The 26878-nt window shown below is 41.6% G+C and overlaps 1 non-coding gene across 5 annotated transcripts; it reads right to left on the bottom strand.

The window, feature by feature from the left end:
• Positions 1 to 1481: 1481 nt before the first annotated feature.
• On the bottom strand, positions 1482 to 26624 carry LOC107203100. 5 transcript variants are annotated; one of them, XR_004497066.1, is made up of 10 exons: positions 26128 to 26624; positions 24108 to 24325; positions 21998 to 22058; positions 16016 to 16207; positions 14928 to 15054; positions 10420 to 10538; positions 9047 to 9170; positions 7778 to 7901; positions 6672 to 6852; positions 1482 to 2224 (listed from the first exon to the last, which is right to left on the bottom strand). It is a non-coding gene; the product is annotated as an uncharacterized LOC107203100 (transcript). The 5 variants fall into 5 exon arrangements; XR_004497067.1 differs by adding an exon at positions 20974 to 21103 and having other exon boundaries at positions 24108 to 26624; XR_004497064.1 differs by having other exon boundaries at positions 24108 to 26624.
• Positions 26625 to 26878: the final 254 nt, after the last annotated feature.

Consider the following 26878-nt stretch of genomic DNA (forward strand, 5'->3'; position numbering starts at 1 on the left):
TGGTTTGTCATTTCATTTTTAACTCCTATCCATGTTCTCACTTTTCTCTCCTACCATGAACTATTCAGTCATCAATGTCAAATGTAAAACTGGAGTGCAAAAACATAAAGTGTAAACATTTTTTTTCTGTCCCTACATAATCTCTCTATGCCTTTCTGCACATTGATATAAAAACACACATGTAAAATGGATAAGAGATTATAGATCCTGGTTATTAACTAAGATACATGTGGGAGCCATCTGCATAAGTAAAATCATCAATGTTTTTATTTTCTTTATTAGTAGATTGTGATAATATACTATTTTTTTATGTTCATGTACTAATCATCCATTTCAGTGAGATTCAGTATGTATTTTGTCCTTTCTTACATATTTTTATACCTTCAGGATACACAAAGAGCCCCACACTGCCCATCCACAATGATGGTGCTATTCACAATCCTGGTGGTCTCTCCACTTTTCCCATTTGTGGCTAATTCAACATGAAGAAAGTCTTGGGTTGCTGGTGGAAAAGCAGAGAAAAAATGATTGGACTTGAGATTCCAGCACTTTTTATTTTTTCACACTGAAAGGGAGTGTGTTCTTTAACACTGCAGTGTGTGAGAATGTGCAAGTGTACAAATGGCGTGCTGGAAAACTGCTTATTGCCATTAAGGGAATGCTATATTTTGGTTTGTAAAGGAGACCAAGCTTACTTGTGGCACAAAATTGCTTCTCTGCCTTCCTCCAGAACAGAACTAAATGCTGCTTCAGGGCCTGAATTACTGCCCACTGTATTTCTGTGTGCTTGATTTCAGAACTAAGTAGAAAACAGCAATCAAGTTTTCTTTCTGAAAACACTTTCAAATATATTGCCTTGGGTTTTGACAAATTTTATAGAAAAGCAAGGGGAAAAAAAGTTAAAATCAAAGGAAGATTTTAATAATAGTTTTTCAAAACTCAGTAAGACATTCAGAACTGGAACAGTCTGAACATCTCTGAATCCCGTCTGAGCTTCAAAAGGGACATTGCAGGGATTGCATTAAATTAGGCTGCTATTCTCCCACTTTGCTGAAAAAATGAGTGTCCTTTCTGTGTAGAATAACTGGGTAGGATAAGCTTTAAGAATGGCTGGCAAAGGCCTTGGCACAGAAAATGCAGGTTTCCCCTCCAATTCCGTGAACCATTTCACCTTCGGTGTGGATCTGTCGAGCTAAAAGCCTTACAGAAAAATGACTGTGACCTATTTTGTTTCATAGCAAACGTGGCTCTGATGCTCAGATAAAGATTCCTGCATTTCCTGAGTGCTCAAAGCTACTTACATGGGAGAAGATTGCTTGGTAAGTAAGGATTTGTAGGATCCAACAAGGCTAAGAGCATAAGAAACACGGAGCTGTGTCAAACCACCGGCCCCTCCGCCCCTGATCTCTCACAGCAGAAGGAAATGCCAAGCAGGAAGAAATTGTTTCCTGAGAGGGTGAGGAGGCACAGGCTGCCCAGAGAAGCTGTGGCTGCCCCATCCCTGGAAGAAGGCCAGGTTGGAGCAGGCTGGTCTGTGAAATGTGTCCCTGCTCATGGCAAGAGGTGGGAACAAGCTGAGCTGTCCCTCCAGCCCCAGTCATGCCATGATTCCAAGTGATTCCACGTGCACAGAAAGGCTTGGCTCACCCTCCCCAGACAAACTCCTCCCTGTGGGTGCCAGACCCCACTGCTGGGCTCCTCGGTGAAGCTGCAGGAGCTGGGCTGGGCTCAGCCCCACCCTCGCTGCTCCCAGCAGCAGCAGCAGCAGGAGGGCAGCGTCGGGTCCTGCACATCCCAGAGGCATCACAGGAGCTTGCTGGGACTCCTGGCTCTGGCTTTATGTCATCTGTACACAGCACCGATACAGTTGAGACACAATTAAAAAAATAGCCAACCATTCAAGCAGCTTTTCATCTGACAAACCTCTAAGTGAAGGATTAATATGCCCTGAGAGATTCAGAGAGATAAAAGCTTTGTGTTTAGTTCAACAGCCCTGCCCAAGGGTTCAGAAAGCTGTTTCCCAAGTGCTAAAATACAGCCCTCATCTGCATTTGTTATTTAGCATCCCTGGAAGTATAAACAACAATAGCTCATGCATAAATTCATTCTTCATTGGCAGAAAAGTGAGTTTGTCCATGATGTAAGATTTCTTCTTTACTTCAGGTTGTGGAGAATTCTCAGGATTCTGGTTGTATTGTTTCTCTCATCACCTTCCCAATCTCAGCTGAAAAATAAGAAGACATCTACTTGACCTTGAAAGCTCTGATTTGAGGAAAAGGTATATTCTAAATTATTAAAGCAAAGTGGTTCTATGCAGTTCTCTGCTCTACCTGCAATCAAGGTTTACTCATTTATTTCCTAAGCAAAAAAAAAACAAAAACCAAAGAACAAACACAAACAAATAAAAAAAAAAAAAGATTTAAAATATTAAAATCATCAAATACCAGTAATGCACTGTGGTTTTACCAATTATGCCCATTTTGGGGAGCCCCTAGAAACATGACAAGTTTCTGGTGTGAAAAAGACATGTGGTTGATACCCTTTCTCACAGTGTGTTTTTCTTAACAAGTAGAGTTAATTATCGGTCCCAAACATTTTTTCTTCAGTAGAGCACATTTGCTCTGCCTTTCAGACCCTTTTTTTTTTTTAAGGTGGATGAATTTGTTTAATAACTGAACTACTGGTAATGGAATTATCTCCTGTGTCTCTATAAAAGGAAAGCATATGCTTTTATACAAATTATTTATAAGCAAATGCCACAGTTGAAGTTATGGGCATTATAAATAATGCCTGTCAGTTGAAATCTTTCTCAAGTTGAAAATTTAGGTTACATTAAGCTAAGTGAATGGAATAACATGGAACCGGGGAGATTCAAGGTAGAAGTACCTCTCCATTTGCATAATGACTGAACAGGAGGCAAACTGCTCAAGAAATGAATGTTTATATTCTGATGCTCCTGAGACATGAGCAGCTGCTCTTCTCAGAGGTATCTGAGGTGCTGGCCCAGCTCAGAGTGCCTGCAGGCAGAGTAATGGGCTGGTGTTTGCAGGGAGACAGGCACCCAAGGAACCTCTGCCTGTGACAGCCCTGACAGTGTTCCAGTGCTGCCAGCAGGCAGTGAGTTGACCCCAAAAAGCTGCTGCTTTAGGGGATCCTGAGCTCAGTCCTGCCTGGCATTGATTGCTGCTTCCCAGCCCAGGCCTTGTGGAGGGGTTACCTGAGAGCTTGGCAATTACCTGGATATCATTAAAACTCAAGAGGTGGTTTAGGAAAACAGCAATAGGGAATGAAAGGGCTCCCAAAGGAGATCCTGGATCAGAGAAAATGTCTTTGCTTGCTGTCCCATCTTTAATTAATTTACAAATACGTGTGCCTAACTGAACATTTGCCAGTTCACTTCTTTTTAAAGAGATTGATAGCAACAGAAAGGGCTGAATCTATGAAATTGCAATGTGAATGACAACATTTGAGGCAACAGAAAATCTCAGAAAGGAACTTATGAGCTACTTGGTTTTCTTTCCCATTTTTTTCACTTGATTCCTTTGCAGGTCAGCTTGCCCATAAGCCTTGTCTTTGTTGTAGGCATAGAGGAATTGAACATACAGGACCAGAAGGATGTTTCTGGGTCATAACAGCCACCTCTAATATGGGCAGCTTCCCCTCTTGCCTTCCTCTGCTAATCAGATTAAAATTGTACTCCAAGCCAATACAACATTATCAGTTAGAAAACTTTGCTTCATAGCCAGCGCACACAAACCCATTTTCAGCTTGGAGCCATTTGTTCAGCTCTAGTGCTGTCCTTTAATTTCCATTAAGCTTGTCCCCAAATGCTGTTAATACCATTTCTGTGTTCAGAGTGCAGCTGCATCCTCTCTCAGTCGTTGCTCTCGGGCTCTGATCAGAAGACAGGTTTTTCTTTTCCCTGTCATCCTTGGATGGCTGTTCAGAGCTGCTCAGATTAGGCTGTTCCATCCCCTGGCAGCTTTTCAGCTTGGATTTTCTCTTTTTTAAATATGGTAAAGCCAAATTCTACGCATTAATTAAAATTACATGTCTAAATCTGATTATAATTATTATTTGGGGGACATCTCATCAGCCCTTCTCTATGCCTGCTTAGAATAGAAAAAAAAAAGTACCATATCTAGTGTGATAAAATCTGGCACCACAAGTCCCATTTAACCATCATCTGAGTAAGACAAAGTCAAGCCCATCTCTAAATAGTTGTTTCCAAGTGATAAGGAAATTAGGTACTCAGACACCCAACTAGAGACAGCCAAGATTTAACTGGGATTTTATCCAAAAGAGGAGACTCCCTCCCTCTCCATGAGAAGAGAAAGGTTGGGTTGGAACATGAGTTGAGTAAAGTATATAAAGATTTTTGATTCATCAAAAGCCTGTGCTCATTTGTAAACAGTGGTAGAAAGAATTTTTTTCTTTGGGAAACACTTGTGTTTCTGTCCCTGTTGTTTTTAAAAACAAATGCATCCTACATAGTGTATTTTGCATTAGTGAACTTGCAGACCACTCCACTGTGTATTGCACACACACACACACACACTGATATGCATCACACTGACCTGTATCATACTACTCTATTGACCATTTCTTAAAAAGTCTCCAGATTCTCTGTGCAGCTCATAAAAGCCCCAAATCCCACTTTTTCCCTGACTTAAGCAGCGCATTACTGTGTGTCCAGGGGAGATTTTATGAATTACCATGTCTGATTGTACAGTAATAGATGTCCAGGGATTTCCAACCTTTGCTATCTTCTTGTTACGAAGGAACCTGCCAAACATGAGCTTTTCTTTCAGGAAAAACAATTAGCTATGCACAATGAAATCATGGATTCTTGCTATTTGGGAACTTCTCTGAACTTCTGGCAGGGTTGCTCTGGAGACCCATATTATAACCTCTCCTGATGGTTGGCACCCCATAAATATTAGAGTCAAGAGCAATCTCTGCTTATAATTGTCCAAAGGAATTAGTTTCTGGCTCCTTTCATGATGTCATTGGCATTGTGAAAAATAATTGGTGAGGTTAAAATGTCTCTCAGTGACCTGTCTTGCAGTAAAATTGCTGTGAAATTGCTTACTCACAGTCACCACAACTCCCCCAGGGCTGGTCTCTGTGACCTGCCCACTGCCTGATTGCAACTATTAGTCTGGGAGGCTGGATGGTTCAGGGAAGATTAAGATAAATTCTCTGCATTGATCTCAGATTGAGAGGAGAAATGCCACTCCTTCATTTGGAGATGGATCAGTGGAAATAATTTTCAGATACTACTGACTATTCATGAGGTGAAAACAATTGTTAGTTCCTTGCAGCAACACAGTTTTCTTATTTAAAATGAACATCATTGTTCAGAAATAACTCCCACATTACCATCTCATTTCCCTTCCCCAGAAAGGTATTAAATGTGATCAGTGTGCTCACACAGGGAAACAAATAAATGGTAGAAAATTAGTTCACTGCACATATCAACTGACTAATGGGAGCTCTGAGAGCAGTGAAGAGATGCACAAACCCAGTTTGCTTTCCCTAGCTTGGTTTCAGGATCCTAACAGAAATTCTCCCTGTCCCACAGGAAAAGAGGAAATCCATAAGTGCCCCACTGGCTGTGTAAAAAGTTTTAAGGCATCCTGGAGAGTTCTCCTGTTGTGGTGAGCCAAGGCTACCCTGGTAAGGAGACCCTTGAACCAACACAGAATGGAAAAGTAAAAAGGAAAGAGAAAGCAAGAATCACTTAGCAGGAATCAAGATGACAAGAGAAACATCAAGGAGCTGCTTAGCACAAGGAAACATGTGACTGAAATGCATTGCAGCAGATAAATAAAAACATTTGGAATTTTATATTGGTTAGCCTGTATCCATGTGAGCCACCAGCACTTGCATCTGGTAGCGTTTGGGAGCTGGTTTGGTTGCTTTTGTTCTTTATGAATTAAAGGTTAAATCACTGCTTGGAGCCAGAAGCAAATGGGTAAAAGGGAAGTAACATCAGTAAATATAAAAAACTTAGGTAATCATGGTGACAACAATCTGGACACTCGCTGTCTTGAACAAAGCCCCTACAAACCGAAGCACAAAGAGGAACTGACCCTCAGTTTCTCCAACAAGAACATCCTTGAGCACAAAGTGGAGGAACAAGGAACTAACTGTAGTTTGATGGCAGCCTCAGGATTTCTACAAAAAGGATTTTCTACAGGAGAGTCCCCAAACACAAGAAGCCATTTCCAGCACTAAATAACAGTATATTTTAGTTGGTGTTTAAGAGACAGTTCCACAAGCCAAAACCAATTTTAAGGAACATGAGGTGTGAGAGAAAATAGAATTACACTGAAGGAAGTGACAATTGAGAACTTAATAAAAACACTTTGAGTAGATGCCCCCAAAACCACAAGCTCAGGCTAAAAAAAGAGAACTGCAGGTTAAAAAGCAGCCTGACTTTGAAGGAAATGAAAGCCACAGTAGAGCAAGATAAATATTGCTGTTTTCATTTCCTTGCTCTGTTCAACAGCATTCCCTTCATTCCCAGGCATGGGCTAAGAGAAGAAGGAAAAGGTGATAGCAGTGACTGTAAGTGAAAACTTGTACTTTAGAGAAAGGGAAGCAAAAGGCATGAAAAGATTCATTTGGCAAGCAGAGCTGAAACACTGAGAGCTTTTCAAATGTACCTTTGGTCCCCACCCTGTCTGTGGCAGCTTTGGAGCAGTTTGGGAAGCAGGACCAGGAGCATCACTCACACCACCCCAAAAGCACTTGGTTTCAGGAGTTTTGTGTTTGGCAAGATGTGAAGTTGTAAAATGCCAAGGGCAGCTTGTACATCAAAAAGCAAAGGACAGCTGCCTTCTTCTGCTGAAAAGTAAAAATGAAAATGACATTTGGAATACAGAAAAGTATAGACAATTTCACTAAATGCAGCTGGTGGGGGAAAAGGCCCAGGGCCTGTTTTGAGCTTATTAATGCCAGTGATGGGTTTGAGAGTCTGACAATTGGGTAAAGATGCTTCTTTTCTGGGTAAAATATTACAGTGATGCCACAGGGTGACCTTCAAATATGTTCTTTCCAGAAAGAGCTGTACAGGACTTTCTGGTCTGCCTGTCTCAAGGACAAGTTTAGCAAGAACACACGGCACACAGGGTTTGGCCCAAGCTCCTTCCTTTTGCCCAAGTCAATTACACATAAATTAAGTTGTGCTCCTATGTTTTCCTCATCTCCTCTCACAGCCTTTCATCAAAAAGGCATTTAAAATAAGCATTTCCTTCCTCCATCACTTGCTAACGTTGTCAGCCCAAGGTGAGAGTGGGTTCAGACAAAGAAAAGCAGGAGCAGGATCCCAAGGCTGCCCATTCCTTTGGAACCTGATGCTTTATTTCAGCAACTCCTCTGGGTCCCACTCTTTCAAAGCTTTACAGTTCTTGCCAGCTCAGAGGCTCTGGTTTCAACCTTTTCTTTACGGTAACTGCTGGCTGTACCAAGCCAAGAGTACATATTTTTCAGCATAGATAAATCCCTTTCACTCACATCTGAGAGTAAGACAAACACATGAGCGTTCACTACATCTTACTGTGAGCATGGACAGAAACAAGGCAGCCAAGGCAATAAATTCCATGAGAAAGGCTTCTCCCAGGTGACCAGCAGGAAATAAATGAACAAAGGTACATATGTTAGGCGAGGCAGAGTCCACAGCAAGACATATGTAGAAGGGAGGGAGAGAACAAATCTTTCCCTTATTCTCAGTGGAACTGTATTAATCTTGCCTCAATTAGGCTTTTCTTACCTATTCCTTTTCTCCAGTGGGCAAGCAAATAAAATTCATAGGAAGGATGGAAAGAGGAGAGCCACAGCGGAGGCAGAATGTTCTCTCTGGATGTCTGGAGAAGAGCCACCTTCCATTTTCACTCCTGTGGGGTACAGAGTGTATCTTATGTACAGTAACAGAAAGACACAGTCACCTCTTATGACCAGGCTGCCTGCTGCACTCCTACACACACACAGAGAAGTTCCTGTGCCTTAGGTGTGTGGGAAGTGGGGATTTGGAGGGGACCTTCACAGCGTAACCTTCAGATGTGACAGAGTTGAGGCACGTTAAACATCTCCTATGAGCAAGTGACACAGCATGCAGAAACAGACACAGGAATTATTCACAGCTTTCTTACCCAAAGGCTTTTCACATTTGTTGAAAGCACAATCTGCTGCAGTCAGTGAGATCTACCTCCTCTATTTCTGCCCCAAAAAAGAGTACTTATCTTGTCATCTGCCTATCCATCACCTTCTGATGTACCACAGCACCACGGATCCCTACAAACAGCACTGGATCAACACGACATTCCCACCAGGCAGGACCCAGCTAGCACTTTGCTTCCCCATCATCACACATCCCCAGGGGAAGCCTACCAGCAAACTGTCCCCAGTCCTGACCCTATTCCAGCTATACCCATACCTTCTGCCTTGCTTTGCCATTCCCACAGCCCTTCCTCATCAGAGCTCTGCTGTGCTCCCACACTTCTCTTCCTTTCTCACTGCCCTCCCGCTGCATGGCAAAACCCCTTCCCGGGCACATCCCCTTGGACCCAGCACTCTGCACTTCTCCAGCTTTGACTCAGAAATAAGTCTCTTATTTCTGAGCTCTTCTCCTGCTCCATGTGCTCCCAGTGCCCAGCACACCAGGGAGCTCTTGGGTGACCTTCCTGTGGTCCTTTCCCCGTCCTTTGCTTATATAACGTGCATGACTCATTAATATGAAGTCGCCCGTAACACGGAACATCTGGGTCTGTTTTTGGTTTTCTCCTTCCTCTGTGAAGTTGTCAAGTCAGCTTCGGGATATTTTGTCTAAACTTGATCCTTACAAAGTTGATGCAATTAGGATGGGAAATCCTTTCCAATTTCATCTTTTGGGGGATAATCCCATGTTGCTGTATGCTATTTCCTCATTGGATGTTTGTGTTAGGAAAACCCTTTTCTTCCTAGTTGTGTTTTCCTTGTAGTTTTGGAACAGATAATCCCTGGGTCATTAACACTTTCTGTGGTCCTGTTGAGCTCCTCTTACCTTGTATTCCCCTCTGTATATTCCCCTGAAAGGTTCCTCCATCTGTCTGGTATTTCAGTGCTTGGATGAGCCTCTGTTTCTTGGGGGATGTGACCCTTTCCACACAGGGCATTCTCTGTTTTGCCTTTAAAAATGTACCAGATTTGTAAATCTGAGGGTAATGATTTATAGCCCAACTGCTCCTAATTCTCTCATTACTAGTCAAACAAGGACTTCTTCCAAATGTCAGATAACAGATGGTGAAGAGAAATTTTATTTCCAGTCCTTCCTAGACTAACGTCTGACGTAGCGTGGAAAAAGGAACAAGAGGGCAGAGCTGGACACAGATTCTAAACATATTTGGGTTTAATCAGCATTTAAAACCCTCTCCTATTTTGGTCAAAATTTCTTACTTTCAAATCTGGCTCAAAATTGATTTTAAAAACTATTTACTACTTTATAAAGTTCATTTGTTTTTTAAGATGCAGTGATGTCACAACACAATCTCGAAGTTTTAGTAACAATTAAAAAAACAAACAAACCCAAACAAGTTACATTGTAACAAATATATTTATGTTTTCCTTAGCAACAAATTACTATTACTACAATTGCAGCAATGTGGAGAGAAACAGCAGAAAAATGTCTATGGGATACTTTTCATAACCCAGGACTTGATGTTAAGTGTAGAAACTTTAATATTAAACACTGAATCATGTAAAAGGCAACTAGTACTTATATCACTTTTATACTATATATATATATATCTCACTAGTACTTATATCACTTTTATACTATACTTTTATCCTAAAGGACACAATTTCTGTCTGTTTTAGATTATTGCATGGCTGGTGATTCTTATCCATTGTGAAATCTTTATAACCAACTTCACAATTTCCAGTCTCTAACAAGATCTCTTTTGATCTTAGGAATTTCATTTCAACATATAATGGGTTATACATATACATATAGTTAGTTACTGGTCATTTATTAATTTTCTTGACCTTGAAACTAGCTATATATTTTAAGGGGAATTAATTAATTATGATAATACCCATAACAACCTGATAATATAGTGTAAGGTACTTAATGTACATACATATAGATGATAAAAAAATTGTATGTAGACAAAAAGGAGAAGAAAATTCCAAAGAAAGTCCTATCTAAGAAATGCACTTTACTGCCATGTTAGGAGCCACCAGATTCCAAGAGTACCTGAAATTCCCTGGACAGCTGTGAACCATGATGGGTTCCATTATTCATTTGCTTTTTCTGATGCATTTGCTGAGTTGTTGTGTTTAAGGAATGAGGAAAATGTTTACTCTTAGTGCTGGAGATTTTAGTGTGTGTGTTCTCATTTTTACAGCAAAACTCTCTAGTGACTTTGAGGCACCCACCTTTTGCCTGTTTCCAATGCACACCCCTCAGGAGGAAAGAAAATGTTCTGTCTCATTTTTGGCAAACCATGGCAATATCTCCTTCCCATTAATATCAATGCCAATCCCTCCTTTGCAGCCTGGATGGGAAAGATTCAAGATTTGTTAAAGTAATTTAAACAACAGCAGCAATTTTTCATCTTTGTCAGCTGCCTCAGCCCAAGAGTCTTCCTTAAATGAATGTCTTCCTCAAAACCTCAGCCAGCACCATTCCCTCCCCAGCAAAACTTAATGACCTCACAGAGGAACCCAAACACAAGGAGTAGTTGCAGTTGTAGTTTACTCATCCTTGCTTGGCCTCAGCCTCCTGCAGGCATGGCAGAGCTCTTTAAAATCTGTGTGTTCTGTGGGTGGTGATCAGGGCATCTCCCTGACACAGATGGAGCCCTGAACAATCATTTTATGTGATCACCTTCTACAGAGATCTGTGACCAGAAAGGGAATGATCTCCTGCTCAACTGAAGGCAAGCAAAAATAGCAGGGTTGAATAAATTAAGAGGAAGTGCTGTGAAATCCATGGCCTGAATGATCTGGGCACTGTTCTTGGTGACAAAGGGGAGTTCAGTTTGTAGCATTTGGTAGATCACCGTGGAAGAGTCATGGTGTTATGTGTTTTGTCAGTGTTTATGGGCTGGGGCAGAAAGCAGCGGGTAAATACAGAGATATGAATTGGCGTTGGTTTGGTTTGTTGGGGCTTTTTTTTTGCAGAAAATTTGGGTTTTGGAGCTGGTCTTGTGCTGGGTGAGAACCTGACCCATGATTTCTGTGTTTGTTACCATCACAATGCTGCTGCAAATGCTGCTCACAGCACCCTGAGTGGTGAAACAACAAAAATTGTGGAATCACTGGGGCTGGAAAAGACCTTCAAGACCATAGAGTCCAGCTTTGACCAAACACGACCATGGCCAAGAACTCACTGTGCATCAATGGAATATTCTGAAGGCTGAAAATTTACCATGGAAATCTGACTTGAGGAAAACAGATGAACATGTTTTCTGCTCATTCTGGTGATACAGATAAATAGAAAACTCAGGGGGAAAAAAAGTTTGCTCTTTAAGGTTGCATGCACTACTAATAAATAAAAAATTAGATCAGATTATGAATACCAGATCCTCACACAATGAAATTCACTTTCTCTCCGTTGATTTAAGCAAGTATTAAACTGATTTAAAGGCAGCTGTGTCAACTTCTATTGCCAAGGGGTTTGGTTCTGAATAGCTAAGAACTGCATTTCTTCAAGTCTTTTGTAGTTATCACTCCCACGGTGCACAGAGAGGCTGATCATGTCTCAGCAAAGTGGTGTTTGCCAGACAAGTGAACAAAATCCAGATCCCTCACCACGTGACCCTGGTTTAGATCATTCCATGTGGGGACACATATGGATAGGGAAGTACATTTTTTCATATATAAATCAAAAATATTAAAATAAACATGTATTTTATATGTACGTGGAAATAAACAAAATCATATTGATTTTACATAGACAACTTCTTAAATGATATATATAATACATTAAAATGAAAATTACCAATTTCTCCTTGATTCCCTGCCTTGTCTTTGCTCCCTCATGTGTGTTTAGTCATCCCTCAAGCTGGCTTGCCCCTGAAGGACCAAGTAACCAGAGAGAGAGGAACTTCTCTAAATCTCAAATTACAATAATCCAGGATTTAAGAAGCAAAATGGTACCATTACTGCAGATTGTAACTCTGCAGAAATAGGTCAGAGCTGCAGTTCATCTCACCACTGCTACCAACAAATGAGGTCACCATTTGCTTTCTTTTACTGTGTTGTTGCTTTAAAAGAAAAGAGCTTATTTTTCTGTATTGATAAAGGTAATGAATTCCCAGGCAGCAACACGAGAAGAGATTAGAGCAGGAATTAAATCTCTGCTCTATGTGGCCTTGGGTATCCAGTCCCACACAACACAGGCACAAGGAGTCAAGGCTCTTTTTAAGATATCTTTTGCAATCACAAACACTGTTCCCATTCAGGTGCACACAATGTGCATGCAAACCTAACAGCATTTTCCAAATACCCTCAGTGGAAAGGATGATCAGGTAGGCTCTTCTCCCTCCTGGAATGTGCATGCTCTGAGTAATTCTCTGAGAGAAGCTGTCTCTGCAGAACAACTAAAGGCAATGAAAGTAAGAATGCCAGCATTTTCTCTAATTGCTTTTTGTGGAATGTAGTCATTCAAGGAAGAATTTGTGCAGCTGGTAAAGGCAGTGTGATTACAAAAAAAAAAAAAAAATACAGCCTCCCTATAAATTCTCTGTGATCCCAGAGGAAACCCCAGGAAAAAGGCCATTGCAATGCAGATGTGCATGGTTCCCTGAAGGATACTGCACTTCCACAAATCCTCCCTTGAAGAGATGAAGCTTTCCAACAGTTTGTGCTCAAATACAATTAATTTTGATGCCCCCTGCATGATCACAAGTCTAATGTTTAGTTTTGCTATCAATTACCACACGAGACTCTTCCCAGGTCACTACTCTGTGAGCTCCTATGGCTTCACTTTACATTGAGCCATCTCCATCCTCTCTATAAATTACGGATTTGGAGCACAATGGTCTCTCTGAACCAGCTGAAGTGTAAAGGAACAGTAATAATAATAAATAAACAGTAAGTTAATGCTTTTGCTGTCAAGCATTAGAAGCATGGAAGAAATTAATGGCACCTCTCCTGCTCTACATCCTGACAAACAAGTTCAATTTTGGTTCAAATAATAGATGTTGATGTGAATGAAAAGACTTGGGTGCAGGTGACCCACCGGTACAGCCTTGTGTGCAACTGTTTACTAATTAATGCACTTTCTTAATGGCAAGTATTTGTATAGGTGTTGGTATTTAGGTAATTACCATTTGTAAAAATCCAATCAGCTTGTGCTAGGAGAGAGTTCTTTTCTGATTAAGAAAGGTCACCATATCAGGAACCCTCAAAGTTTGCAGTCAAGGTTTTTTTGAAGTTTTCTGCTTCGCTATTCACCTCAATATATACATCATCTATGAAATATTTACAGAGGAAACCACTTAAAACAATGAAATATAAATGAGTCCAATGCATTTCTCTGCCAGGTTTTACCCAGAGCGGTATTTGGGGGCTTATGCAGGGATAGGATTGCCTAATGAACTCGGCCAAGTGGAATCAATATGAGAGTAATTAATTTAACTCCGTCTTTTTATTTTTCAAAGTGACAGATTTATGATGGTGCATGAAAGAAACATGAAGCATTACCATTTTCCCTCTACTGGAGGCAGACTGGGCAGATGAAGATGACTGGTGCTCCTTAGGTGACACAGGGCTGGAGAGGAAAGCTCTGAGCTAAAGGAAAAGGCACGAGGGAACAAGGAGGAGCTGGGAATAGCAGGCTTGGTTATCTGATACCTGCAACCATTCTGGGGGAACCACCACCAAAGGACAGCTGTCACTCGGAATAACCACAGCATTTGGGGCACTTCCCCGGAACAGGCAGTGAGATTAGACCATACAGTTACAGAACAAACACACATTGTATCTGCTGGAGCTCTTTACAGCCATCTTTATTTGATTTACTTATGAATTGCTGCACTTGGAAAGAATAATTATTGTCCCAAAAGCCACAGTTTTGTTTTCTCTTTTATTATTTTCCCCCAGATATCCTGGTCTTCCTTCTCTCCTTTCTTTTTAATGTAAAAGGACTCTAACAGCCCTACCAGCTGCAGAAATGGAGAAACCAAAGCAATAAAAGCATTTATATTCATTCTCTCTTTTTGCATTATTCTTGACTATAAATATTTTTGAATGTTGTCTCTGTGGCTACATGCAGAAGTTGCCTTTAGCTTTAGGCTTTAACAGCTTAGTCACCAACACAGTGAAAACCAGCAAGCCTAAGAACCCCTGGCACTTCACATCAACTCAAAAGCTGTTCCACTGACACTTGATAGATCACTGCAGTACCAATATTTGGAACACTACAGGAATTAAACAAGGGCTTGATTTCCATTCTATGGATAAGATGTGCAATTACTTTGCTAAAAGAGTGCAAAGCTAGCAAACTGAGTGTATGTGTGTTACACTTTCCTTTTTTAGTATTAATTTCCCCTCTCCTTGATCAAACGAGTGGAAGTATTAAAGCTCATGACCAACGATGGTAGTTTCAATTAGACCACTTCAGTTTGGTAAGCACTTTCAATTTTAAGTACATGCTCCAGCAATTCCAGCAATACAAAATACTTTCCTTTACAGCTGCCCAGAATAATACGGGATTTGAGCTCTCTTAACTCTTACTCTCCAAACTCCAAGGGGAAAATATTAGTGCATGCTGAGAGTCCTTACAGAAATTTCTGCCAAGCTATGAAAAAACCCTGTTGTTTCACTGGTCTGTGCTGATTGTTTCTGAGCAATAAAGGAGATGTTGGAGGGTTTTGTAGGTGAGTGTGCACCTGTGCAGCCTGTGTGTGGTGACTGTGTCACCCTGCACCAGGTTGTACCTGCTCCAAGGCCTGCAGATCTCGTTGGAAGCTCTGTTTATTCCATAGGCTGTCTGTGTTTGCAGTAGGTAAAATGGCTTTCCAAGCCAGTAGGAAGAGCCTGCTCCTGGGGAGTGCCAAGGTACTGCTGGAGGGAAGAAGAATGGAATCTTTCAAAGATGTAAAACTGCATTTTGAACACATGTAGACACTGAACTGCAATCCTGTAACGTTTTAGTAAAGCAGAATCAGAGTTTACAACGCAGTGAGTGCTTCTAAACCTCACTTGCCTGGGAATTTCTTAGGGTTTCAATGGGACAGGCCAACTTTTTCCAAGCATTTCTCCTACTGAGAATGAGCAACTGTTGAAAAACCTTGCCACTCCCAACTAACAACTCCCACACCTTCCCAGGAAAAACAGACTCGATTATATGCACTATATGAAAACAGTATTAGAACACACCATATGTGGAGGAGGAGAATGTGGGGTGACTTTCTCCTGCTCCAACTCATTTCCCTTGGCTACTGCACTCCACACCACCAAAACCTGAGGAGCTGCTCGGGGCTTTTGCTGCATTTAGGTGCTGCTTTCACGTTGCACCTGGATTCTCCTTGCTCTTACACTGCCAAGCCTGTGGTTTAGTCCCGGAGTGGGAAGTCAAGCAGCAACCAGCATCACTGACAGGAGATACAGAGTGCCCACACCAGGTATCCATCTCACCCACACTCTCCTATCAGTTTCCAAGTCACAGCAAAATAAATGGTACAGAACAAACCTTTCCTGGAGTTACAAGGGGACTGTCAGGCAGTATTTCACCTGTGTGTGATTTTGTACAATCACCATGTACACAAATCAAATGTGACACTTACATCGATGCAAAGTGACCATAATTGGACTCAAGCAGTCTCTTAAAACAAAAGTAAATTATCTAGATACACGTAAATAAGTCCTGAGGGTACCCTTCACACAGCTCTGCTTCCATGGCTTGATTTAGAGTTTTCAGTCCTTACACTGCTATTTTCCATTTTCTGCATGGATTATTTATTTTTCATCCAAAAAAAAAAAAAGAAAAGAAAAAAAGGCAATGGAAAAAGAATAAAAGTAATACCTTAGTAAAAGATGAAACCATATGTTCCTTCTTTGTGATGTTAAATCCACTCAGGGAGCAAAGAAGGTTATTCGTTCTCTTTTATCTTGAATATGTTGAGTAAATGATACCTGTGTCCAATCAGTTAAGTGATTTTCATACTCCACTGATACTTGACAAGGAACTTGACTGAAGTCTCTGAAAAATGTGCAGCTGTGAAAAAAGCATTAGCAGGAGGGTAGGATGTGTGAGAAATAAGTGAATAAATAAGAGCTGAGTTGTGATTCCCGCACGAGAAGCAAGCACTCTGCAGCCAGGGTGTGCTGCCAAAGCAGGTGGATTAAGAGACCAGCAGGGACTTCTTCTAAGTTTTGTAACTTGACCAATCTGGCATAATTCAGAGATTTAAAATTTACTGAATAACAGCCTGTAAGGAAAGCTGCTATTTACCACAAAAGCTGGCTCTTGGTGAGTGTGTTTGTGTGCATTAGGGTACAAGAAATAATTTTCTCTGAATGACATTTTTACAGGACTTCCTTTTACCATGTGCTAACTTTACTTATTGCAAACATAGTGTGTGTGTGAGCTGTTTTTTGGAAGATAATATAATAACTAGAAAAAAATGGATACTCCCTCTTCCCAGTGTTTTCCCCAGAGCTCTCTATAGCTTGCTCTGTATTATTTCCTGAACAGTGAATACTATTGCCTAGCTATCTCCTAACTGTAATCTGCTTTTGCTTTAGTCATTCTGGAAGACTTGGGAGCTGGGTTTAATTGTTTCTACACCCAATTCAGCTGGTAACTCATAACATGCAGATCAGCTAAGTGACAAAAAGAAAAGGTCAGGACAATCAGGAAGATTTTTAAAGAGGATTATTTAGTGCAATCAAGTATTTGTTAATACTCTGCCCTTCTACATGATTACTATTTTCTGTTTTAAAGTCATTTATTGCAAGAAAATGGTATCTCCTATTCATTAAATGCCCTTAGAATATTAAAGTATCTTAAATATGAAATACCTTAAGATATCAAATAAAAACACCCAAGGGTATTTTTTTAGGTTTAATATACTTGGGAAAGTTGTGGCAGAAACGTATCAGTTGACTTTTATTCTGGTTTTATTCCATTCTGAAATTTTACTCAGCAATTAATCTGCCTCAATAAATTTGTATTATTCCAATAATATAATATATAATATATAATAATATATAATAGAAAATAATAAGTCAGAGTTCTGCATAAAGTTACTGACAGAAGTACTGACCAAGTCTTTCCTGCCACACCTCAGTGTTCACACGTACCCACAAACACACTGCTATACAGCTATTTTTTTAAACTGTACAAGACCTCTCAGATGGTTTCACTAAACTAACACCAGTGGGTTAAAAAGCAAGTTCAGGGTTATGTGGGTACTGCAGTTGCCAAAATTAGGAAAAAAAAAATCTTACATTTCCAGTAGAGAAATGAGAAAACTCAGTGAGACCAATAAATAAATAAATAACACCTGTACTGCCTAAAAGCAAAATAATTCTGAAAGTAACAGGCTTAAAAAGCACTGGTTGAATTGCAGACTTGAAGGCAAATTGAGATTAAAGCCCGAGAGCAGAGCAGTGATGGCAGCACAGGTGTCAGTGGACACCCCTGGCTGCATTGCCTGGGTTACCTTCCCTTTAGGGGAACGCTGAGGAGCCCCAAAGCTGCAGCATGGTTGATCCAAGCTGAGGGTCTGCATCATCCAGGGCACACACAGGGTGAAGCCTGCAATGCACTTCTGGATTGCTCTTACTCCCTGGGCATTTTGGGGCTGTTGCAATCAAGGCCTCTCTATTTTCACAGCAAAGTCACCATGGCTTGGCCTGTTCAGGACTGCCTCACAGCTCCTCCGTGGTGTCTTCTCCTGAGGGATCATCTCCTGGCCAAAGCGGGGTGCTGAGGACCCCTTCCATCTCAAGGACATTTCAGATTAAGTGATATTCAAGAACTTGCACCAGTAACAGAAAATGTGTTTCATGCACAGATGAGGTATGAAATATACTGGTGCAGCATTGCTGAGCAGCTCAAGGGGCTGCCTGCAAGTGTTTTCATAGGACCACAGAACAGTTTGGGTTGGAAAGGGCCTTACAGACCATCCAAGCCACCCTCTGCCAGGGGCAGGGACACCTTCCACTGGACCAGGTTGCTCCAATCCCCATCCAACCTTGGCCTTGGACATTTCCAGGGACGTGTCCTGGGTAGCTGTGGCACTGCTGAAGGGAAAGCCAGTGTTTGGATTTGCTCTGAATGTCCCTGCAGCTGTGAAACGTGGATGGCAGTGCTGCTGGAACCAACTCTCTTGTGAGGTTTCCTGTACTCTCTCCTAGCAGAACTGCCAAGAATATTCCTCAGACAGTTTTTCTGCAGTGACTTGGAATTTCACACTCTAGATGAAAGCAATTCAAAAGCAAATTGAGAAGCAGAGTTTAAAAGACATAGGAGTATTTCAGGTTAGTTGTGTTAGATTAAAGAAATGAGCAGACTTAAAGGGAAAGATTCCTTCTTTTGGAATCCAGAATGCATCTTACAGATCCAGAATGCATCTGGATCCCTGCCTACAGCTGGAAACAACTGAAGTGGTACAGCAGCACATCTGGTTATCCATGTTTTGGAAAAGCACTGTCCTCTCTTAGCCTGGGGAAATGAAGATGTGTAAGGATATTATCCTCTATAAGAACTCCACATCTGACACTGTATCCTATTTTCCCCACAAAACTCCAGGCAGGAGAAAGCTCAGCTCCCCACAACCTGCGGGAAAGGTCGCTGGTCTCTGGAGAAACTCCCAAAGCAGCCTCCAGTCCGTGTGTGTGTGATGCCTCACATGAGAACTATTTCCATCTCCAGCTTCCCTGAGGACATCTGTTTCACTTCTGACTATTTTTTGTACAAACCACCTCTTTGTCAGCAGCTGAACAACAAGGAGACGTGCTGGAGTCAGCTCTGGAACTGCTCCCGAGCGCTCGCGTGTGCCTCATGCCAAGGAGTTCCAGTGCTTGGGTTTCATGTGGAATATTGTCTGTGGTGTCACCACGGACACAGCTTCCAAGTCCTGCAGATTTAATGAGTCTGAGCACACTTCTTGCATCCCCAGGCACAGCAGCTGGAACCTGAAACAAATATTCCAAGCCTCATTTCCCAAGGCTGGTGTGTAGAGAGGGCCTAACACGAGCCATCAACACCCAGAGGTCACTGATTTAAGAGGATTTATGGATGGAAAAGTAGAGGTGCCCAAAATCCAGGGTCAGGAGGCTTAATATAACTATTTGTGTTACTAAGAGAGTAACTTAGTGCTAATGTTGTAGCCTAACAGTTATAAGTGTCTTGGATTATCTTTTGTTGCCCAAATATCTGCTTTTGTACTACATATACATGGACAGCGATTGAGAATAAATTAAAGTCACCTGCCCCTATAAAAATCCACACAAATGCTTCTATTGTTTGGAGTTCTTGATGCAAAACTGGATGAAGAACCAACATCTTTCCTGCTTTACAAACCAATTCTATCTGTGGCTTTTTCCCAGAGGCTGAGTGTGTAAAGCCAGAGCCTTCATTTGAGGGGAACTCTGCCATTATCTTCCATCTCCTGCTTCTCTATTATCCTACATTTCACAGCCCAGAAACTTATAGGTCCAGCTGAACAATCCTTGGAGCATCTTCCCTTATTCCAAAGGCTGATTACTGTTCTTCCAAAGGTGCAGAGAGCTGGTGCCAGATACAGTCCCACCTTTTGCCTCATACTTCTCAGATGCCTGCTCTTCACAGGAGCTGCTGGTAAACTTCTCCATGAGGAACGCTGGAGGGAGAAGTCACAGACGCCATATTCGTGGAGAATATGAAAAGAAATATTGTATTTTTCAGGGAAGAGCACAGCTTGGGCAGAATGAGAACAAATCAGAGTGAATCATTTTCACTCACTGAACTTAGTAGAGAAATGGGAGGAAAGGGGTGAGTGTGAAGATACTTCCCTGTCTCATTCTATAAAGTAATGCTAAAACCTTCTCAGGACTTCTTTGAAAGCTGTATGAAGCACTTAGTGTAATACATTTTCTGTACAAGGACTCTGCAGTGCAAAATCATACAGGAAGGAAACCCATGGGCTGATTTAACAGTGGCAGAAAGGCCACCATTGACTGTGTCCCCACCTGCCACATCCACACAGCTTTTAAATCCCTCAAACAAAGCCATGGCTATGAGAATGCCCTATTAAAGTGTGTTTTGATAAAAGTTACTCTGGTCATTCTGGACAGAAAGCACCCTCAAGAAGGTCAAAAGACAATCTGTCACCCTTCTAAACTGGAAATCCTTTGAAGAGAATGATCCTGACAGATGGCAAGCACCAAGAGCTGAGGGGGAAGGATGGGAACAGAACGTGGCAGGGGTAAAAGCTGGAGCAGAAGACCAGTGCATACCCCAGGATTCAGTGGTGAGTGTGGAACACCAGCCCAGCTCAGAGGTTCTGGGGTGAAGCAATGAACACAGCTGGCTCTGCAGAGGTCAGCTCACAGTGTTTACCCACGTCCATCCTGCACTGACTCATCTCCACGCCGTGCTGCTGCAAGTTGGCCTCTGCTGGGGAGGAAAGTTTGGCAGGAAAAGGTTCCTCTCTTGCTCAAGGTCCTTGTGCTGAATAGCAAGGGCCAAGTTCCCCAGCAGGGCTGGAAAAGGTGCCAGGATGCGTAACTCAGTGAGCTCTTCTGTTCTTTCTTGCTCACAAAAAGGAGTTGCTGCCATGCACTGCACAAGATGTGAATACCCTTCCCCTTTACCTCCCAGGAAAAAGGGTAGAGCTCCAGAGAGGATCTTACCAAGGACTCCCCTGACACCTCAGCCCAGAGCACTCTGTTCTCCCCCCTGTCCCCCATTTAATTTAAAATAAAGAGAATGACTTCACCCTTTCTTTGGAAAAAAATAATAAACTACACAGCATTTTAATGGCAAATCCTTACTGAGATGAGTAATGCTTTGTTGGAGAGCAGCACCTGGGCTAGGAGTTCTTTGTGTTTGGTCTCAATCTGTACACATTGTCATTATGCACACGGTCTTGAATTCATGAAGAATTACAAGATGATCTGAGGGCTAGACCAGGAAATTAAAATTAGAAAAACAATTAGAAAGAGGGTACACACTTCTAACAATCTGGGTAATTAAACATTGGAACAATTCAGCAAGACTGGGGCGAATTTTCCATATGGTTTAACATGTTTGTACTTAGCCTGCTTAATAACATGTATCTGTAGCAAATTTATGAACGTGGTTTGGTAACACAGATTTTTGCTTCAACTTGCAGCAGGAGCATAAATAGATTTAAAGTCATTAACAGGAAGGCTAATAGAAAAAATGAATCACACCATGAGCCACACTGGTGATCCCACTCACCTTTCAGATGACACAGGGAGAGCTCAACCAATCTCCAAAAGGGCAGATTGGGATAGAAAAGAAAAGAAAAATAATATTCATAAGAGATTTATAATTGAAGCTCAAGATTCATTTCCGTTGGAAACAGATGGCCAAGGCAAAGGCATTGGGGATAATTTAGCTAAAGCCTGTGCTTCAACTTGCTAACAAAAGCATGGATTTAATCTTCCATCCGGAGGGTAACCTGTTTATTGCATGTTACGGATCAGGAAACATCCGCATCGCTTAAAAACTTGACACACTCACAGGGCCAGTGTGCAGCCAGCACTGCTGGGAACAGCACTGCTGCTTCCAAGGAAAATAGATTCAAACTGCAGGGGAACAGAACAACAAACAATACTGGTGAAATCCCAGGGAAGAGCGAGAGACTGAGGGCTTTGTGAATCAGGAGAAACCTAAGTGGTGATGATGGGTGGGAGATGCTAAAGATGGTGTGGTGAGTAAATGCAGTGAGTTCTACAGACAATAAAAGGTTTGGTTTCCTTTGTTTCTTTAAGGTAAACTAAGGTTACATATAGCAGGATAAATCTCAGCACCAGAAACACACTCTCATACCTTGGGAAGTCTTCTGTCTCCGGAGACAACACAGAAGGGAGTCCCTGACGTGGCTTTTCCACTGGGAATACAAGAAAAGTGTTGATAACTTTACACCTGAACTGGCTTTCCTTCCATCTACGCTCCCTGTAATGAACAATTTTGCTTTACTGCTGTCACACCTACCTCAGTGATTTCCCAAATGCCCCTTTACACCAGTGTGCCTCTCACCTGGACCTGTGCACAGCAGGAACTATAAACTCTCAGACCTGCTCTACTCTCATTATCAAAGCTGTTAATGTTTCCAGCAGTACTGACTCCCTTGCACTACTTCTGTTTATATGTTCTGAAAGTACTTGGCGAAGAAAAACGATGTAAAATGAATGATCTTTGGGGAAACAGTATCACTAGGCAATTACTGACTGAATAATTGTGGAATTAGCAGAGAGGCTGAGTGAATTTCCTCATTCAGCAGTGACAAACCAGCACGTTGCACTTGGAACCAGCAAAACCAGAACGAAGATTTGCCCATAACTACAGAAATGGAGCAGCTATTTTATGGCACTGATTACTCACCTCTAAGCTCTTCAACATGTTCTGCTGGGAAATGCAAGCATTGAAACAACCATCTCCTGCTATGCCTGTGACCCTGAGGGCTGTATCTGAATAAATATAATATCTCTGATTTCAACTAGAGGGAATTAAACAGAGCCTACCCTCTGGAATCAGGAAATGGGGAAAAGTGACTTTTGAAAATATAATCCTCAGAGAAGGACAGGTGTATTTTTCCTGAATTAGACATTATAGGCATGGCTGCTGTGAGCATATTATGGGATATAAAATTTAATGAGAAAAGTTTATTCTGTATCCTTTTTCTTTTTTACATTTTCCCCTTCTGCTTAGCACAGGGAGCTTTTATAAAATGGCTGTAGGGGTTGAGACAGAGAATGGAAATCCTATGAGAAAACATTAAATCCTTTTTCTGGGATATTTTCAAACTTGAATGTTTGGGTGTTTTTCTCTGTACTTCTAAGAATAAGCAACACCTAGGGAGTAAAAGATTGCCTCACACAGAACAACAAAAATAAACACAAACTCCACAGCTAGCTCCCTGCCTGGGAGTGCCATCCCAAGCCCAGAGCAGCAGGGGATGCTCTAGGCTCAGTGCAGCCCACAGGGCTTTCTCCTCAGGAGGTAACATTTCTGTACATCATTTGAAGGACACTAATATTGAAATATTTTATTTACTTTTGATGTCCATGTTTTTTACAGTCCACTGAAAATTTGGAGAAGGTGTGCAAAAAAATTTCAGCTCCTACTTGGGAACTGGAGAAAGAGCCATAAAATGATTAGACTTTAAGGGGCCAATCTGTTCAGCTTCTAAAAAAATACTCAAGGTTGGAATACAGATGTACGGTCATGAGAGGAAAACACCAGGTGCCAAAGGACTCTTTAGTCTTGTGGATAAAAATAACATAAAGCTGGAATCTGTAGCCAGACCAAAAATCAAACTAGAAAGAAGGTATTTATACCCTTAACTCAGATGTTAACTACTGCAAGAGATTTACAATGGCAAGCAATGGATTTTTCATATTTTTCTGATCTAAGTCAGAACTGGATGCTTTCCTTCATGTCAGTTCAAGAAACAACTATCTTCCAGTTAAACAGAATTTCTTGAGTTTGAAGAATGAAATGGGAGTTGAAGACAAGGATAAGAAAGGGCAACCTGAATCCTGTGCCTTTGGGAAGACACTGTGTATTTCAGAAGGCTACTGTGTAAGCAGACAGGACAGTGAGAATGGTTACTGTATGATTATGAATTTAGCTAGATTTAGGATTATGCTGTATGAAATGTTTCCTGTGTGCCTGTGAGGAGCAGCCACAGCTAACACAGGGGAAAGACATGATTCCACCTGGATTTCAAGGACTGTCTCCTAGTACAGGTCCTCATGCTGGCGTCTGGCACGGACGGCAAAGAAAGAGATGTCAGTGGGATCTCAGCCTGCTGAGAATTTTCCACAGATTTCAATATAAGCATCCCACAGATTCAGTCAGGCTGTAGGGTAACAAAGTGATGGGAAAGAAAGACAGCAAGCACAAAGGGTACCACTTCATCTCAACTGCTCATTACCTGGGGTAACTGCTGGATGTTGGCACACTCACAGGCTAAGGAATTCAATGTCTGGTGGTGAGGGCTCTGTGGCTGAGGCAGGGGAAGCAGCACAGCGTGTCCTTCCTCACAAAAAGCAGGCACTTCTTGCTCTTCTCTGCTGCCATTCCACACAGGGGCTTTCTAAGCAGACTTTCACATCCAATGTCGAAAGCAGAATTAATCAGGCAGCCTTTTTCCTTGCCAAGAGAAGAGAAAAAAAGTCTAGCAGCAGTAAAAACCTCAAAGAAATCACATTTAAAGACAAAGGATGCTGAAGTCACCTGGGCTGAAGGCCAGAGCTATGTGTTCCCTCTGTACTTTTTCAAATCCTTCTATGTGGATTTCTTTCAAATAAATCCTCCACAGCCAGGCAGTAATAAGAGATCAATTATTTAGATGTATTAGAAATGGGTCTGCTAAGAGATTGCTTAGGGGTCACTTGAGAGCCTAAACAATTTGGTAAAGATCAACATCACTGACCCAATATGCTTTTTATCAACACTAACTATATTCCCTCCATCCAGAGTGACAAAATGTAATGGAAACTGCTGATGAAAACCAAAATAAAACTGCAACTAATTACTATAAAGAAGTATGCTGTGAGAAAGACTTCAGAATGTTGTCCAAAGGTAAGACATTACTAGCTATGCCCTTCCAGTTTTACCAATATTCAGAGCTTTGAAAGTTGTGCTTCTTTAGAAAAAAATTAGATGATGCTATATGAAGCATTTCTTTAATGGCATACAGTTCACTGTCCCAAAATGCTTCTTTTAAGCAACATGCAATTTCTTTATTCAAAGCCTGACAGCAGTCACAGCTTGGTGCTCTTCATCTTCTCACAGGGCCACACTCCCCCTCCTCCAGCCATCTTAAAAACCACAGCTTGGTTATCTGAAAGGAATTAGTCTCTTCCTTTGGATTTTGGCAAAGGCATACAGATGTTCTGTTGCTAGTGATGTCCATTTCCAAACTGTGCCCTGCACACTGCTGGTGTAGAACCATTCCTACACTCAGGGTGAGGCTTTGACTTTCTCCTGCACGCTGCTCCATCCCGGCTCAGCTTAACTAGCAGAAGCTTAACTAGCAGAAACAAGCTGCTTTTAATCAGGAATAAAGATGTCCTTGCCAAGTAATGCTCAAAAGTGATCTTTTGAAGCAAATCTAGGGAACGACAACAAACGTCATGGCCTGCACTGATTTCAGGTGATTAAATACTTGACTTTTACTGAGACACTGATGTTTACAAGGAATTATAAAAAAGTATGTTTCAGGCTACATCGGTATGACATTTCAGGACCCTGTTCTCCCTTCCTTATGGAAATTCACAGTAACAGTTGTTAATCAGTTCTGTTACTTCAGTTGCAAGCTAAACTTCAGCAACCTTGCCCTGATTATACCTGTAATGAATGGAATTTATGAAATAACTTAAACCATATCATGGCTTATACTTTTGATGCACCATTAATTCAAATTCAGGTACTTAATTATATCTTCTTTTGTGTGTTTATCTGTATTTATATTTTTTGTTATTAGCTTGCTTGGCAGAGATGGAAACAGGAAGCAAAATGCAGGAAAAGAGAGCATTTTTGTATTTTTACATTGGCCTGTCTTTGACACAAATCCTCCAGTTCATCAAGACCTTGACTTAAGATCCACAGAAAGGATGTTATGTACATTATCGAGTACTCCTCTGAACAGAATGGGATGCTGAAGTGGAGCTTCTGTTACTTAACTGCTAAATTAAATCTTATGCTCTTTTTTACCCCATGGGAATACACATTCTCTGTCTGTTCTTGGAAAGCAGAAAATAAAAGATGGAGAATGGCAACATCAATGTTCCTGCTGTCCCGAGACTACAGTTCATTAAATCAAAAGCAAACCGGCACGTTGTAGGTCCCGGTGTCTTTCTGAGCTAATGTTCTCTTTTGGACAAAGAGACCTAACATTGGTTGTATAATTAATAGTGTCTGTAGTATGAAGAAAATCAGATTTTACTCACCTTGCCTGAATGTCACTGATGAATATTCACCGTGTTTAAAGGTAGATGCCAAAAGGAACCTGCGTTAATCTGGGAGTGTTACGTACTGAAAACCAACAGGTACTTCCTCCAGTACTTGGGTACAGTGCACATCAACAGTCAGCAAAGGAATAGCTCTTTGTTCAGAGATCTCCTTAGCTGAAGAAATAAAAACTCTAGAAAACATACTAAAAGGAATTTTCTTGCTTTCTTTTCTCACAGATTTCCTGAAGCGCATTCGAAGCAGAATCTGGAACATCCAGCACCCACATTTGCACGAAAGAATACCACTGGGAGGAATTCAGTATCTCACACAACATGGTGGAGTGACCCCATGGCCTGACACAAAATGGTGGAGTGATCGATGGGCTGTCACAAAATGGCTGAGTGAATCATGCCCTTAGCCAAAATGGCGGAGTGACCCCACAGCCTGACACAAAATGGCGGAGCGACCCCACACACTCACACAAAATGGCGGAGTGACCCCACAGCCTGACACANAGTGACCCCACAGCCTGACACAAAATGGCGGAGCGACCCCACACACTCACACAAAATGGCGGAGTGACCCCACAGCCTGACACAAAATGGCGGAGTAACCCCACACACTCACACAATATGGTGGAGTGACCCCACAGCCTGACACAAAATGGCGGAGTGACCCCACACACTCACACAATATGGTGGAGTGACCCCACAGCCTGACACAAAATGGCGGCATGTCCCACAGCCT

The sequence above is a fragment of the Parus major genome, chromosome 4 (assembly GCF_001522545.3).
Source record: "Parus major isolate Abel chromosome 4, Parus_major1.1, whole genome shotgun sequence".
Taxonomy (NCBI): domain Eukaryota; kingdom Metazoa; phylum Chordata; class Aves; order Passeriformes; family Paridae; genus Parus; species Parus major.